This window comes from Equus quagga, chromosome 14 (genome assembly GCF_021613505.1).
Source record: "Equus quagga isolate Etosha38 chromosome 14, UCLA_HA_Equagga_1.0, whole genome shotgun sequence".
In the NCBI taxonomy this organism is placed as follows: domain Eukaryota; kingdom Metazoa; phylum Chordata; class Mammalia; order Perissodactyla; family Equidae; genus Equus; species Equus quagga.
Window position 1 is genome coordinate 87,631,998 of NC_060280.1, and position 17,925 is coordinate 87,649,922.

Here is a 17,925-nt window from a genome sequence, read left to right on the forward strand (position 1 = left end):
CATGTTTTCGAAGAGAACTCAAAGAAGTGTATGCTTTACTGCATTTTCTACATTCATAGGGTTTCTCTCCAGTGTGAGTTCTCTCATGTCGTTGAATAGAACTGGAATAACTGAATGCTTTCCCACATATTTTACATTCATAAGGTTTTTCTCCAGTATGAGTTCTTTCATGTCGTTGAACACAGTTGGAACGACTGAAAGCTTTACCACATACTTTACATTCATACGGTTTCTCTCCAGTGTGACTCCTTCCATGTATTTGAAATACACTGGAAGAAAGGAATGTTTTCTCACATTTCTTACATTTGTAAGGTCCATCTCCAGTGTGAAGGATCATGTGTAATCGAAGGCTTGAGGGATGTATAAAAGTTTTCCCACACTCCTTACATTCATAGGGTTTCTCTCCAGTGTGAGTTCTTTCACGTAGTTGAACATTACTGGAAAACCTGAAGGCTTTACCACGTATTTTACATCCAACAGGCTTCTTTTCAGTGTGAGTTCTTTCATCTATTTGAAGAGAATGGGAAAAAGTGAAGGCTTTACTGCATTTTTTACATTCATAGAGTTTCTTTCTACTATAAATTCTTCCACGTATTTGAAGAGAACTGGAAGAATTAAATGCTTTACTGCATTTTTTACATTCATAGGATTTCTCTCCAGTATGAGTTCTTTTATGTTTTTGAAGAAAACTGGGAAAACTGAAGGCTTTCCCACATTCCTTACATTTAAATGGCTTCTCTGCATATTTTTGATACTCATATGGTTTCTGTTCAGTGTGATATCTAACATGCCTATTAAGGGATGAATGATGCATGAACACTTTTCCACCTGCGCTGCATCCCCATGGTTTAGCTCCAGTAGTTTTCTTGCTCAGATTGAGATTTGGGATAAGGCTGAAGTTTTCTCCACTTTGAGTACTCTCTTCACTTTCACAGAGTCTCTCTATCAGACGGTTTCTGTAAAAATTGGGAAGCATATTATTAATGATTTTATATTTGATATATTTTCTATGATTTGTAGAAAAACTTTAGGTTTTCTGACTCATCTGAATTGTCTGAATTTGAATATAGTGAATGTTCTACAAGGGGACTTCAACCTTACGATTATCCAAGAACTGATATTCCTGTATAGGTTTTATTAATACTATTCCCAAGTGAAGTATTTCACAAAAACTGAATCTACATCAAATTTCAGAAAGTATATTTGGTGAAAAGCTTGAAAAATAACTAAATTTGAAACAAAGCTTATTTGTTTTGTTTGCTTCTTTTTAAAATTTTATAACATACCAGGATTCTCACTTGAGACGCTGCTTTCTATTGTGTGACTCACCTTAGTTTTTCCTCCGGGTTTTTGTACTGATCTTCAACATCAAGATCGTCCGACGTTTTTCCTGAAATACAGACCCAGAAAGTTGATTCCAAAGTATTAGAAAATACAGGGGGCCGGCCCCGTGGCCAAGTGGTTAAGTTCATGCACTCCACTGCAGGTGGCCCAGTGTTTCGTCAGTTCGAATCCTGGGCGTGGACATGGCACTGCTCATCGAGCCACACTGAGGCAGTGTCCCACATGCCACAACTAGAAGGACCCACAACTAAGAATATACAACTAGGTACCGGGGGGCTTTGGGGAGAAAAAGGAAAAAATAAAATCTTTAAAAAAAAAAAAGAAATTACAGAAAAATTTTTAGATTCTAAGCTCATGATGAGCTATGACCATTTCTAGCTTATTTACAAATATCCCCCATTTCCACATTCTACATATTGGAACCACATTGATGTCAAGATACACTTGTTCTCTCATTGATGACATGAAGGAATGTCCTCATTCTTACCTACTGAGGCCAGGTGCCTGAAGGTTTCCCACATCACATCTCTGTAGAGTTTCTTCTGTGAGGGATCCAGTAAAGCCCACTCCTCTGGGGTGAAGTTCACAGCCACGTCCTCAATGGTCACTGAGTCCTAAAACACCACAAACATGTATAGTGTTGGATGCATAAGACTGACAGCAATGGGGACATATACTCCATTTGAAGGAAGGTTGTGTATGACTATGTCATTTCCAAATATTTATTCTATGATGAGATCATCAAAAACAGACTATTTTTCTGTAAACACTGCCTCAATTTAACAGCATTATGAACACATGAAAATTATTTTCACATTTTTACTGTGATCACCCTATATTGTATTTCTCTGTAATGGCAGGGGCCAGAGCATGTTGGGAAATGACAGAAATGACATACAAATGAAACAAATGTTATCATTTTTTTTAATTAATGTTATGATAAATTACAACCTTGTGAGATTTCAGTTGTACATTTTTGTTAGTCATGTTGTGGGTACACCACTTCCCCCTTTGTGCCCTCCCCCCACCCCCCCTTTTCCCTGGTAACCACCGATCTGATCTCCTTATCAATATACTAACTTCCACCTATGAGTGGAGTCATATAGAGTTTGTCTTTCTCTGACTGGCTTATTTCGCTTAACATAATACCCTCGAGGTCCATCCACGTTGTTGTGAATGGGTCAATTTTGTCTTTTTTTATGGCTGAGTAGTATTCCATTGTGTATATATACCACATCTTCTTTATCCAATCATCAGTTTCTGGGCATGTAGGCTGGTTCCACGTCTTGGCTATTGTAAATAATGCTGCGATGAACATAGGGGTGCAACGGACTCTTGAGATTTCTGATATCAGGTTCTTAGGATAGATACCCAGTAATGGGATGGCTGGGTCATAGGGTATTTCTATTTTTAACTTTTGGAGAAATCTCCATACTGTTTTCCATAGTGGCTGTACCAGTTTGCATTCCCACCAACAGTGTATGAGGGTTCCTTTTTCTCCACAACCTCTCCAACATTTGTCGCTCTTGGTTTTGGATGTTTTTGCCAATCTAATGGGTGTAAGGTGATATCTTAGTGTAGTTTTGATTTGCATTTCCCTGATGATTAGCAATGATGAACATCTTTTCATGTGTCTATTGGCCATATTCATATCTTCTTTTGAGAAATGTCTGTTCATGTCCTCTGCCCATTTTTTGATCGGGTTGTTTGTTTTTTTGTTGTTAAGCAGTGTGAGTTCTTTGTATATTATGGAGATTAACCCTTTGTCGGATAAGTGGCTTGTAAATATTTTTTCCCAATTAGTGAGCTGTTTTTTTGTTTCAATCCTGTTTTCCCTTGCCTTGAAGAAGCTCTTTAGTCTGATGAAGTCCCATTTGTTTATTCTTTCTATTGTTTCCCTCAACTGAGGAGTTATAGTGTCCGAAAAGATTCTTTTGAAACTGATGTCAAAGAGTGTACTGCCTATATTCTCTTCCAAAAGACTTATTGTCTCAGGCCTAATCTTTAGGTCTTTGATCCATTTTGAGTTTCTTTTGGTGTGTGGTGAAAAAGAATGGTCAATTTTCAATCTTCTGCATGTGGCTGTCCAGTTTTCCCAGCACCATTTGTTGAAGAGACTTTCTTCTCTCCATTGTAGGCCCTCTCCTCCTTTGTCGAAGATTAGCTGTCCATAGATGTGTGGTTTTATCTCTGGGCTTTCAATTCTGTTCCATTGATCTGTGGACCTGTTTTTGTACCAGTACCATGCTGTTTTGATCACTGTAGCTTTGTAGTATGTTTTGAAATCGGGGATTGTGATTCCACCGGCTTTGTTTTTCTTGCTCAGGATTGCCTTAGCAATTCGCGGTCTTTTGTTGCCCCATATGAATTTTAGGATTGTTTGTTCAATTTCTGTGAAGAATGTTCTTGGGATTCTGATTGGGATAGCACTGAATCTGTAGATTGCTTTAGGTAGTATGGACATTTTAACTGACAATTCTTGGTGAGAAAACTTCTTTCATCCTCTTCCTTATTACCCACCAGTTACAACACTCCATGAGGCAGAGGGTCAAGCCTGCCTGAGGTTTCAATGAATAAAAACATAGTGAAGAACTGAAAACTTAATTTTGTCTAGTCCCATCACCAAACAGAAAGTCCAGGAGGCCTGCAGAAATAAAAGTTTTTATTTGTTTTAATTGAGGTTATGATAGTTTACAACATTGTGAAATTCCACTTGTATATTATTGTCAGTCATCTTATAGGTGCACTCCTGAACCCTTTGTGCACACCCCCGAGCCCCCTTCCCCATTGTAACCACTAAATAGTTCTCTTCGTCCATGTGTTTGTTTATCTTCCACATATGAGTGGAATCATATAGTGTTTGTCTTTCTTTATCCGGCTTATTTTGCTTAACATAGTACCCTCAAGGTCCATCCATGTCATTGTGAATGGGATGACTTTGTCATTTTTTATGGCTGAGTAGTATTCCATTGCATATATATACCACCTCTTCTTTATCCAGTCATCAGTCAATGGGCACTTGAGTTGCTTCCACATCATGGCTATTGTGAATAGTGCTGCAATGAACATAGGGGTGCATGGATCTCTTCAAATTGCTGATTTCAAGTTCTTTGGATAGATACCCAGTAGTGGGATGGGTGGGTCATCTGGTATTAGAAATAAAACTTTCAACAAAGACCAGCTGGCCACATTATGCTACAGTACTCCAGGCCATTACAAGGAATCACACACAGCTGGCTGAATGTAAATACTTCTGTGGGGAAGCATTGTTTTTAACTTGTGTAATATTTATCATAGACTCAGTCCTTCCTTTCTCTCCCAGTATGATAGATGAGGCTAGAAAGTTATTTGCAACTTAAAGGTCAGACATGGAGAAGGCATGACAACTTAGACCATAAAATCCCTATATGCATGTGCCTCAAGGCTACTTCAAACTAATTTCAGATCATATAGTGCTAAAACAGTGTGCCATAAGAGCTCCTTTTGGTCAACTGCTAATAGTGTACTTGCCTTGCTGCCCTTGAGGAGCAGGTTAAGAGCTGCAGCTTCCACAGGAGCTCACTGAAGTCCACAAAAGTTTGATGGTCAATGGCCATGATTATAGAATATGTAAAGTATTCAACAGTGCTTTCCTCCAAAAGAACATAAAATCTCCATTCTCCAACTTCAAGAGGACATGTTTTCTGACCAGCCACTCTGGATGATGCCCTACCAACTTCTGATCTGACACTTAAGGAGCTCAGAAGCTGTCATTCTTGATCTCACAAGAAGAAAATGAACAAACTTGAAATGAACAATTCTTCTGAGATCCATGAGACCCTGGAGGTCACAGGGGAAATGAGTGTGTCAAAAAATGGAAAAAAAGAGGGGCTGGCCAGGTGGCACAGTGGTTTAGTTCACACACCCCACTTCAGTGGCCTGGGGCTTGCAGGTTTGGATCCTGGGCGTGGACCTAGCACCACTCATCAACCCATGCTGTGGTGCATCCCACATAAAATAGGGGAAGACTGGTACAGATGTTAGCTCAGTGAAAATCTTCCTCAAGAGAAAAAAAGATTAGCAACAGATGTTAGCTCAGGGCCAATTTTCCCCACAAAAAACAAAAAGCAAAAAAACAGGAAAAAAGAAACAGCATTTTTTTTGTTTTTAAAGTTATTTTATTGATGTCATATTGATTTATAACATTGCGTTATTTCAGGTGGACATTATTATATATCAATTTTTGTATAGATTACATCATGATCACCACCAATAATCTACTTTTTATCCATCACCATACCTATGTGCCCTTACTCTTTCACCTAACCCCCCATCCCCTTCCTCTCTGGTAATCACTAATCTGACTTTTTATCCATTTGTTTGTTTATAATCCACATATAAGTGAAATCATACAGGATTTGTCTGTGTATGGCTTATTTAACTTAATACCCACAAGGTTCATCCACACTGAGGCAAATGGGATGATTTTGTCTTTCTTGTGGCTAAGTAGTAATCCACTGTGTATATATACATCTTCTTCCTTTTTTTTTGTTTTTCAAGGAAGATTAGCCCTGAGCTAACATCTGTCAATCCTCCTCCTTCAGCTGAGGAAGACTGGCCCTGAGCCAACATCCATGCCCATCTTCCTCTACTTTATACGTAGGATGCCCACCACAGCCTGGTTTGCCATGTGGTGCCATGTCAGTACCCAGGATCCGAACTGGTGAACCCCAGGCCGCCAAAGCGGAATGTGCACACCCAACTGCTGCACCACCAGGCTGGCCCCCACAACGTCTTCTTTATACATTCACCAGTTGATGGATACATCTGTTGTGTCCACAAATTGGCTATTGTGAAAAATGGTGCAATGAACATAGGGGAACATAAATCTCTGTGTTGTTGATTTCATGTTCTTTGGATAAATACCCAGTACTGGGATAGCTGCATCATATGGTATTTCTATTTTTAACTTTTTGAGAAATCTCCATATTGTTTTCCATAGTGGCTGCACCAGTTTGTGTTCCTTCCAGTAGTGTCTGAGGGTTCCATTTTCTCCACATTGTCTCCAACATTTGTTATTTTTCGTCTTTTTAATTGTGGCCATTCTGACAGGTGTAAAGTGATATTTCATTGTAGTTTTGATTTGCATTTCCCTAATAATTAGTGATGTTAAACACCTTTTCATGGGACTGTTGGCCATCTGTACATCTTCTTTCAAAAAATTTCTATCCAGATCCTCTGCCCATTTCTTGATTTTTTTTTTTAAATAGCCTAAGTTCTTTATATATTTTGGAAACTAACCCCGTTGTCCGATATGTCATTTGCAAATATTTTCTCCCGGTTGGTAGGGTTGTCATTTGTTTCATGGTTTCCTTTGCCTTGCAGAAGATTTTTAGTCTGACGTAGTCCCATTTGTTCATTTTTTTCTTGTTTCCCTTGCCTGAGCAGACATGGTATTAGAAAACATGCTCCTAAGACCGATGTCAAAGAGTGCTGTCAATGTTTTTTTCTAGGAGTTTTATGGTTTCAGGTCTTACATTCAAGTCTTTCATCTATTTTGAGTTAATTTTTCAGCACGGTATAGGATAATGGTGTACTTTCATTCTTTTGCATGCGGCTGTCCAGTTTTCCCTACACCATTTATTAAAGAGATTATCCCTTCTCCATTGTATGTTCTTGGCTCCTTTCTTGAAGATTTGCATGCGTAGATGTGTGGTTTTATTTCTGGGCTTTCAATTCTGTTCCATTGATCTTTGTGTCCGTTTTTGTGCCAGTATCTTGCTGTTTTGATTACAATAACTCTGTAGTACATTTTGAAGTCAGGGATTGTGACGCCTCCAGCTTTGTTCTTTTTTCTCAAGATTGCTGTCATTCAGGATCTTGTTTAGTTCCATATAAATTTTATCATTCATTGTGATTGGGATTGTATTCAATCTGTAGATTGTTTTAGGTAATACAGACATTTTAATTATGTTTATTCTTCTAATCCATGAGCATGGAATATCTTTAAGTTTCTTTATGTCTTCTCCAATTTCTTTCAATAATGTCTTATAGTTGTCATTGTATAGGTCTTTCACCTCCTGATTAAATTTATCCATAGATATTTCACGCTTTTTGTTACAATTGTAAATGGGATTGAATTCTTGAGTTCTCTTTCAGCCAGTTTGTTATTAGTGTACAGAAATGCACCTCAGTTTTGTATGATGTTTTTGGACCTACCAACTTTGGTGTAGTTGTTGATTATTTCCAATAGTTTTCTAGTGGATTCTTTAGGGTTTTCTATATATAGAATCATGTCATCTGCAAACAGTGAAAGTTTTACTTCTTCCTTTCCTATTTGGATTCCTTTTTCTTTTTGTTGCCTAACTGCTCTGGCCAAAACCTCCAGTAATATGTTGAATAAAAGTGGTGAAAATGGGCATCTTTGTCTTCTTTCTGTTCTCAGGGATATCTTTCAGTTTTTCACCATTAACTATGATGTTGCCTGTGGGTTTGTCATATACGGCCTTAATTATGTTAAGGTACTTTCCTTCTATGTCCATTTTATTTAGGGCTTTTATCATAAATGCATGTTGGATCTTGTCAAGTGCTTTCTCCATTGAGATGATCATGTGACTTTTTATTCCTCATTTTGTAAATGTGGTGTCTCAGATTGATTTGTGGATGTCGAAACATCTCTGCATACCTGGTATAAATTGCACTTGCTCATGGTGTATGATCCTTTTAATGTATTGCTCTATTCGATTTGCCAGTATTTTGTGGAGGATTTTGCATCTAGGTTGATCAGTGACATTGACCTGTAATTTTCCTTCTTTGTGTTGTCCTTCTCTGGTTTTGTTATCAGGGTAATGTTGACCTCACAGCATGAGTTAGGAATCATTCTGTCTTCAATTTTTTGGAATAGTTTGAGAAGCATAGGTATTGTCATCTTTGAATGTTTGGTAGAATTCTCCAGTGAAGCCATCTGGTACTGGATTTTTGTTTTTTGGGGGGAGATTGTTGATTGCTGTTTCTGTTTCTTTACTTGTGATTGGTCTATTCTGATTCTCTATTTCTTCTTAACTCAATTTTGGAAGAGTCTAAGAATTTATCTATTTCTTCTAGGTTATCCAATTTGTCGGCACATAGTTCCTCATAGTGTTCTACCATAATCCTGTGTATTTCTGTGATATCCATTGTGATTTCTCCTCTTTCAGTTTTAATTTTGCTTATTTGCACCTTCTCTCTTCTTTTCTCAGTGAGTCTGACTAAAGGTTTCTCAATTTTGTTTATATTCTCAAAGAATCAGCTCTTAGTCTCATCAACACTTTCTATTGCTTTTTTAGTCTATCATTTACTTCTGCTCTAATTTTTTTTTTCTTTAAAGATTTTATTTTTTCCTTTTTCTCCCCAAAGCCCCCCGGTACATAGTTGTGTATTCTTCGTTGTGGGTTCCTCTAGTTGTGGCATGTGGGACGCTGCCTCAGCGTGGTCTGACGAGCAGTGCCATGTCCGCGCCCAGGATTCGAACTGACGAAATACTGGGCCGATTGCAGCGGAGCGCGCGAACGTAACCACTCGGCCACGGGGCCAGCCCCATTTCTGCTCTAATTTTTATTATTCCCCTCCTTTTGCTGACTTTGGGCTTTGTTTCTTCTTCTTCTTCTAGTTCTGTTAGGTGTAGTTTAACACTATTTGAGATTTTTCTTGTTTGTTGAGGTAGGCCTGTATTGTTATAAATTTCCCTCTTAGTACCAATTTTGCTGCATCCAATAAGAGCTGGTATGTTGTGTTTTAATTTTCATTTCTCCCCAGGTATTTTTTTAATCTCTCCTTTGATGTCTTCATTGGTCCAATGGTTGTTCAGTAGCATATTGTTTAGTCTCCACATATTTGTGACTTTCCCAGCTTTTTCTTGTATCTGATTCCTTGTTTCCTACCATTGTGGTAAGATGCTGGATATGATTTCAATTTTCTTAACGTTGTCAAGGCTTGCCTTGTTTCCTGACATATGGCCTATCTTTGAGAATATTCCATGTGCACTTGAGAAGAATGTGTTTTCTGCTGTTTTTGAATGGAGTGTTCTATAGATATCCATTAAGTCCAGCTGGTATGGCTTTTCGTTTAATTCCAGTATTTCCTTGTTGACTTTCTGTCTGGATGATCTACCCATTGATGTAAGTGCGGTGTTTTGGTCCCCTACTATTATTGTTTTGCTGTCAATTTCTCCATTTAGGTCTATTAATAGTTGCTTTATATACTTTCATGCTTCTGTGTTAGGTGTGTCCTCTTGGTGGAAAGTCCCTTTTCCCTCATATACAGCCCCTCTTTCTCTCTTTTTTTTTAAAGATTGGCACCTGAGCTAACAACTGTGCCCATCTTTTTTTTTCTCCTTCTTCTTTTTCTCCCCAAAGCCCCCCAGTACATAGTTGTGTATTCCCATTGTGAGTGTCCCTGGTTCTGCTATGTGGGACGCCACCTCAGCATGGCGTTGATGAGTGGTGCCATGCCTGTGCCAAGAATCCAAATGGGCGAAACCCTGGGCCGCTGAAGCAGAGCGCACGAACTTAACCACTTGGTCATGGGACAGGCCCCTCTCTCATTATTTTTCTAAATCTTGAAGTCTGCTCTGTCTAAGTATGGCAATACCTGCTTTCTTCTGTTTTCCATTTGCTTGGAGTATCATCTTCCATCCCTTCACTCTGAGCCTATGTTAGTCTTTAGAGCTGAGATGTGCTTCCCCGAGGCTGTATATTGTTGGGTTTTGTTTCTTAATCCATCCAGCTACTCTGTGTCCTTTGATTGGAGAATTCAATCCATCTACATGTAGAGTGATTACTTATATATGAGGGCTTGATACTGTCATTTTATCTCTTGTTTTCTGGTTGTTCTATATTTCCATTGTTTCTCTTCTCTTGTATTTCTGACTGCCATTTCATTTTGGTGCTTTTCTGTGGTGATTTTCTCAGTTTTCCCTTTCTTTCCTGCATTGTGGCTCTGCTCTAATTTTTAGTTTAGTGGTTACTGTCAGGTTTGTATAAAAAAAAAATCTCATAGATGAGACAGTCCATTTTCTGATAGCCTCTTATCTCCATAGCCTAAGCAGGTCCCATTCCTTTCTTCTTCCCCAAGATATTGTTGTCACAAATTATTCAGTTTTCTGTTGTGAGTTTGTGACTAAGTTGAAGTGTTTACTGATACTTTTGACGCTTTCCTTCCCTTGAGATTTTAAGCTATAATTAAGTATTTACTACCCTGTTCGGAAACAGAGCTGCAGTTTTTTGATTTTGTGTGTCTATTTATCACTTTGCTCAAAGCTTTGTAGACCTCTGCATTTTTGTTTCAGATATGAGGGCATCCTTGATCCATTTCTTATAGGGGAGGTCTAGTGGTGATGAACTCCCTCAGCTTTTGTTTATCTGGGAAAGCTTTTATTTCTCCATCATATCTGAGGGTTAGTTTCACTGTATAGAGTATTCACAGCTGAAATTTTTCTCTTCCAGGATTTGGAATATATTATTCCATTCTCTCCTAGTCTGTATGGTTTCTGCTGAGAAATCTGCCGAAAGCCTGATAGGGGTTCCTTTGTAGGTTTTCTTCTGCCTCGCTGCCCTCAATATTTTTTCTTTGCCATTGACTTTCACCAGTTTTAATATTATATGTCTTGGAGAAGGTCTTTTTGCATTGATGTAATTAGGAGTTCTATTGACTTCACGTACTACTAAGTCCATTTTCCTCCCCAGCTTTGGGAAGTCTCAGGTATTGCTTGTTTGAACAAGCTCTCTGCTACTTTCTCCCTCTTTTTTCCCTCTGGAATTCCTGTAATCCTTACTTTGCTTATCCTAATTGAGTCAGATATTACTCAAAGAAATTCTTCATTTAAAAAGAATTTTAGCTCTCTGTCCTCCTCTACCTGAAGTATTTCTTTATTTGTGTCCTCCAACTCACCAATTCTATCCTCAATAATATCAGCTCTATTTCTTATGGTTTCTAGATGATTTTTTTATCTCACTGTGTTACTCATAACCAGAATTTCTGGGGGGGTTTTGTTGTTGTTAGAGCTTCAATTTTTTTGGTGAAGTACTTCTTCAGCTCATTAATTTTATTCTTGAGCTCACTGAATTCTCTGAGTTTTCTTGTAACTCACTGTGTTTCTTTATGACAATTACGGTGAATTCTTTCTCCTTTAGATTGTAAAGTTCTGTGACTTCAGTACTGTTTTCAAGAGACTTGTCATTTTCCTTCAGCTCTGAATTTTTGACAAATTGATCCTTTGCTGGCACATTTGTGGTACTATCAGGTTGCAGCTTCCACCTGCCACCACTCGGGGGGAGCAGAGCTGTGTCTTCTGATCCTGCCCTGTGTGCTGGAAGTTGTGTTGCTAGGGCTGCTCTGCATCTGCACAGGCTGGCCACAGACACTCTGCAGGTATTGGTCATATGGGCATGGCCTCTGTGCTGGGTGGGTGACACAGACCATAGCTGGGGTGTCTGTGCTCAGTAGGCAGGTTGCTCTCACATTGGTGGGGCCACTGCACTCAGCATGAGACTGGCTGAGATGCTGCACTAGGTGGGAGGGGCACCTACATGGAGTCTGATCCACCACTCAGTGAGTCCCATGGGCTGCTGTACTCTATGGGCAGGGCAGCTTCTCACCTGTGCTGTGCTCCGTGGGTGGGCACCTTAATGGGGGCTGAGCCACAGCTTTTTGGTGAGAAGCGATCCCACAGGTAGGGCTGCCACAGCACAGTGAAGCACAGCATTTTGAAATATGCCCCAGAGATTCTGTTCTTAACAAGGTCTGTACTGAAAAAAAAATCTGTTTCACCAGACTCTAATGGAAAGACAAATAAAAAAAAAAGACGGAACACAGTAGCCATGATGCCTAGGACAACTGTCTTTAACAAAAGATTTAAAATACACACAATGGGAATACCTGAAGGGAAAGAAACAGAAAAAACAAGTGAAATGATAATCACCTAAACATCCTAAAATTAATGACAGCCAGCACACTGTACATGCAAGAAGCTCAGAGAACACTAAATATGATAACTACAAAAGTGCACAGTAGAGGATATCACATTCAAACTAGAGAATGAAAAACAGAGAACATACGGAGAAATCCAAGAGAAGGAACACAACTTAGTTACAAGGAAACAAAGATGTGAATTAAATTGGACTTCTTTTAAAAAATCATGCAAGCAAAAAGAGTAGAATGAAATATTTAAAGTTTTTGGGGAAAAAAACCCACTCTCCTAGAACTCTGTCAAGCAAAATTATCCTTCAAAAATAAAGGAGATACAAGAACTTTCTTAGACAAAAACTGATGAACTCTGTCATGAGTATACCTGCTGTGAGTGAAATGTTCAAAAATTTATCAGAAAGAATGTAGGGGCTGGCCCTGTAGCCAAGTGGTTAAGTGTGCACATTCCGCTTCGGCAGCCCGGGGCTCACCAGTTCGGATCCCAGGTGCAGACATGGCACCGTGTGGCAAGCCATGCTGTGGCAGGTGTCCCACATATAACGTAGAGGAAGATGGGCACGGATGTTAGCTCAGGGCCAGTCTTCCTCAGCAAAAAGAGGAGGATTGGAAGATGTTAACTCAGGGCTAATCTTCCTCCAAAAAAACAAAAAAAAAAAACCCAAAACCTAGAAAAACCAAAGAGCTATCATCAGTAATGTAAGCATCTATGTTAGAAAAAAATTAAAATTAAGAACAAATTAAACCCATAGGCATGATAAAAGAAATAAAAATTATGAAAGAAATCAATCTCATGGAAATCAATGGAGAAAATTAAAGCAAAAAAGCTGGTTCTTTGACAAGACTAATAAAACTGATAAACATCTAGTCAAGATAACAAAAAAAGGAAGACAGAAGTTAGTAATATCAGAGAGGAAAGGACTGTGAAATGAAAATAAAAAGGGATTTGATAAAATCCAAAATCCACTTATAAGAAACCAGTAATAGAGGAGAACTTCCACTTCTTAAGAAAGAACATCTTTCTGAATCCTGTAGCTAAATTTATAACAATTGTTCCATATGGCATAACTGTCTCTGTTAAACGTCTGAAAGAATTCACAACTAACTAATTCTGTTAGTCCTGGAATTAACAGAATATACCAAGGTTGAAGAATACATGAGTCAACTGCTTTCCATATAGCCCCACACAAACAGAGTCAGGTGATCCTTGAAAAAGAAGGAAAGGCAATTCAAATGAAAAAGAAAGTCTTTTATTTGTTTTTGTTGTTGTTGGGTTTTTTTTTTTTTTTTTAGGAAGATTAGCCCTAAGCTAACTACTGCCAATCCTCCTCTTTTTGCTGAGGAAGACTGGCCCTGAGCTAACACCCATGCCCATCTTCCTCTACTTTATACATGGGGCGCCTACCACAGCATGGCTTTTGCCAAGTGGTGCCATGTCCGCACCCAGGATCTGAACTGGTGAACCCTGGGACGCCGAGAAGCAGAACGTGTGAACTTAACCGCTGCGCCACCAGGCCGGCCCCAAAGAAAGTCTTTTAAACAAACGTTGGTGGAAATAATGGATATCTATATGCAAACACACACACAAAAAATGTAGACATGGGGCTTACACTTTTCACAAAAATTAAGTCAAAACACATCACAGGTCTAAATGTGAAATGCCAAAAGAATAAACTCCAGGAAGAAAACATAGGAGGAAAGCTAGATGACCTTGGGTTTTGAAATGAATTTTTAGATACAAAACCAAAAAGCAAGGTCCACAAAAGAAAAACAAAAATTACTTCATTAAAATGGAAAACTCCTGCTCTGAGAAAGACAGCGTTAACAGAATAAAAGCAGAATTCACAGAATAAGAGAAAATCTTTTTAAAACATATTGGATAAATGATTGGTATCTGAAATATCCAAAGAACTCTTAAAACTCAATGGTCACAGGACAAACCACTCAATTAAAAACTGGGCAAAAGATCTGCACAGAAAGCTTTCACTGAAGATACACAGATGGGAAATAAGTCATATAAAAACATGATCCACATCAAATGTCATTAGGAAATTGCAAACAAAACAACGAGGTATCATTCAACACTTATTAAATGGGGAAAATACAAAACAGAACACCAAATATTTGTGAAAATGCAAAACTACAGGTAATCCTCATTCACTGCTGGTGGAGATGGAATTTGGTGTGCCTACATTGGAAGACAGAAACTTTCTTTGAAAACAAAATACACCCTTGCTACACAAAGTAAGATCCAGCATCAAACTCCTTGGTATTTTCCCAAATGAGTTAAAACTTTATGTTAACACAAAACCTACACATGAATGTTTTTCGGAGCTTTATTCATAACTGGCAAGAGCTAGAGTTTTAAGCAAGCTGTCCTGCAATAGTCAAATAGAGAAAAACAATCGGTGGTCCGTCCATACAATGAAATACTGTTTAGTGATTAAAAAATGAGATATCAAGCCATGAAAACACATGGAGGAACTTTAAAAGCATATTGCCAAGGGAAAGAAGCCAATGTGACAAGGCTATGTAGTGTGTGATTCCAAGTATATGACACTCTGGAAAAGACAAACCATGAGCCACTAGAAAAACCTTGGTTGTGAAGGATTTGGGGTCGGGGGAGGGATGAGTCAATAGGTGGAGCACAGAGGAGTTTCAGGGAAGCGAAACTACACTCCATGACACAGAAATGATGGGGACACATCATTACACATTTGCCAAAACCCACACAGTGTGTAACACACAGAGTCAACGCTAATGTGCAGCATGCACTGTAATGCGTCAATATGGGTCAGAAACTATAACAAACGTCCCACAGTAATGCAAAATGAGAAAAATAGTGCAAACTGTATGGATGTAGAGAGAAGGGTGATGTGGAAACTTTGTAAATCCTGATCAATTCTTCTGTAAACCTAAAATTGCTCTAAAAATACTTGAAGTTTTTCAAATAAAGAGATGGGGGGGCCAGCCCAGTGGCGCAGCGGTTAAGTGCACACGTTCCACTTCAGTGGCCTGGTGTTTGCCTGTTCGGATCCCAGGTGCGGACATGGCAACACTCGACAAGCCATGCTGTGGTAGGCGTCCCACGTATAAAGTAGAGGAAGATGGGCACGGATGTTAGCTCAGGGCCAGCCTTTCTCAGCAAAAAAGAGGAGGATTGGCTGCAGTTAGCTCAGGGCTAATCTTCCTCAAAAAAAAACACAAAAACAAAAACAAACAACAACAAAAAATCAAATAAAGAGATGAAGAAGACTCATTATAATTCACCCCTGATGACTTAACAGGACATCTTTCATTCAACATATTTCAATAAGCCAGTCTGTGCTCTAGGAGCCTGAGACCCATAGGGGAGGTGAAACTTCCTTCGAATGCCTTGTTGGGGAGCACAGCACTGGATCCTCTGAGAAGCACCATGGTCACTATCAGTAGTGTCAGAACTCCAAGGGGGATGACGAGTGTCCTCGAGTCCTTGTATTGTAGACCTAGTAAGGTACAGAACAAGTGCTACCTTGATTTCTATTTTGAGTATCTCTGAGTCAAGAGATTCCTAGAATTCCTTTACCACAAAGGGACATCTCTTGGACAATCATCCAAGAGGTTGTGAACACATGTAGATGAGGCCAATTTTGGGCCAGTAGTAAGATGACTGCCTGATATTTGCTTAGATTCTGTGATCCTTGGGTTTGGTTCATCATCAGGGATGTCCCAATTAAAGGATGAAGAGCAGCAACTCCACTGAGCTCCATCACATAACAATGTGTGTTGTCCTTAAAGACTTTGTACTGTCCAGTGCTGTGCATTCAGTTAATCCCAAGGAACTACCCAAGAAACCAAGGACTCTGGGACGGGGTGACCTCATTCATCATCAAAGCATCTTTCAACGAACTGAAGACAGGTTATGCCCCTCCTGCAGGTGGCATACGCTGCAGGGCCAAAGTTAGGTCCATCATATCACAAGTAGGTGTGAGTAGCTGGGCTGAGCTGGCAGGGTGCCGTTTCCAGAGCCAAAGGCATAAAAGGTGCCTTGGTAGAGGGTCACATGCTCAGTGTTTGTGAGAGCCTCTATGTTCAACAGATGTCAGTACCTGGTGACAACAGCAGCTCTAATGGCATACAGTGTGGGATGTGGAGCAGTTTCTTGCATCAGAGGCCTATGGACAACTTAAGGCCCTCTGCCAGAGAGCCTCACATCACTGCCATCAGGGTCAGGGACCTCCTCCATGACAATGGCTTGCTTTATAGAGTGTAAAGGACCCAGGCTTAAGTGAGGTTTGAACTAATCCCTTTACTGGGCCAAACTCAGACTGTGGGTGTTGTCCACTATAACCCAGAGGGTCAGGATCTTTGTTCCAGTAGACACAAGGGTGGCAGCAGCAGTAGACTTACTTAGGGGTCCAGGTGAGCCCAGTGGAATCTTAACACCTACTGGCTGCATTTTCCTGTCTCTTCTCTTTCTGAAATAATTGCTCTTTAAGGAGTGATCATCTGACGGGCTCAGCTCATTCACAGAGCATAATCATCCTCATAATCCCAGACTCCCCTAATGTAGAGGTGACCCCAGCCTCAGTCTTGCCTTCACTCTAAACACACAGATGGAGCCCACCTGAGACATTGGACGCAGGAGCCCGTTGAGGGAGGCCTCATTCTCATATTCGTGGCATTTTTGTTTCTTTAGGTTGATATCAATTACCATCCGGGGTCACTTGCTTTCAACGTGAAAAACTCCTTCAGGAATCTCATAAGGCAGTTGGCTATTAATACATTTTCTCAATTTTTGTTAATCTGGCAAAGTATTTCATCTTTATGTTTTATGAGGTAGTTTTGGTGAATACAGAGTTCTTGGTTGGCAGGTTTTTTCTTTGAATCAGTTATCCTCTGCCTTCTGACCTCCCTTTCTCTGCTGAGACATCACTTGTTAATTTTACTGGGGTTTCCTGTAAGAGTTGGGTAATTTTTTCAATTGCTTTTTCTGCAGTATATAGTTCCTACTTTCCCGTATTTTTGCCTGTGTTGTACTTTTGATGGAAAGTAAACATTTTAGGTAATTTATTATAGAAACTCTGAGTACTGGTCCCCTTCCTATTGGGACTCTTTATTATTATTAGCTTGTTTCTTTGTTCAGTGACTGGGCAGAGTATCCTAGCTAAGTCCATGTCCTCCACACAGAGGGAAACTTCTGACTTAGCCCCTAGAGTTGGGCATGGCTTTGGCTGTGTCTGCTGTCCTGGGGCAGTGGCATGGGGGGCTCTCTTCCTCTTTCCTGGCCACAACCTATGCTTAAACTAGATTAACTGCTGGCTGATTGCTCTATTGTTTTCACCAACGTCCTGGGGGCATAACTTGCTCTACCAAATACTCCAGTGAAATGCTGGCTCCTTTGTAGAAATCTCTCTGAAGTCAATGCTTGATATTTGTTCTGACCCTTGGGAGTATCCTCCCAGTAGTCTAATTCACTGGTTCTTTCCAGAAAATGAGTCAGCCTACAGTCTTGCCTGTATCTTCATTAAATACACAAATCTACTGATCGCCTTTCACCTCATGCTTCACTTTCTTGAACTTTTCATGATCTTTTGCTGCCCAACTTAATTCCTTTGGGATGCAATCGAGAGCTTTGTGTTTTATGGCTGGCTTTGCCCCTGT

At 39.7% G+C, this 17,925-nt stretch overlaps 1 pseudogene; it reads right to left on the reverse strand.

Moving 5' to 3' along the window:
• LOC124252049 (zinc finger protein 14-like) overlaps positions 1–17,925 on the reverse strand; it is a 29,910-nt pseudogene that overhangs the window by 1,930 nt on the left and 10,055 nt on the right.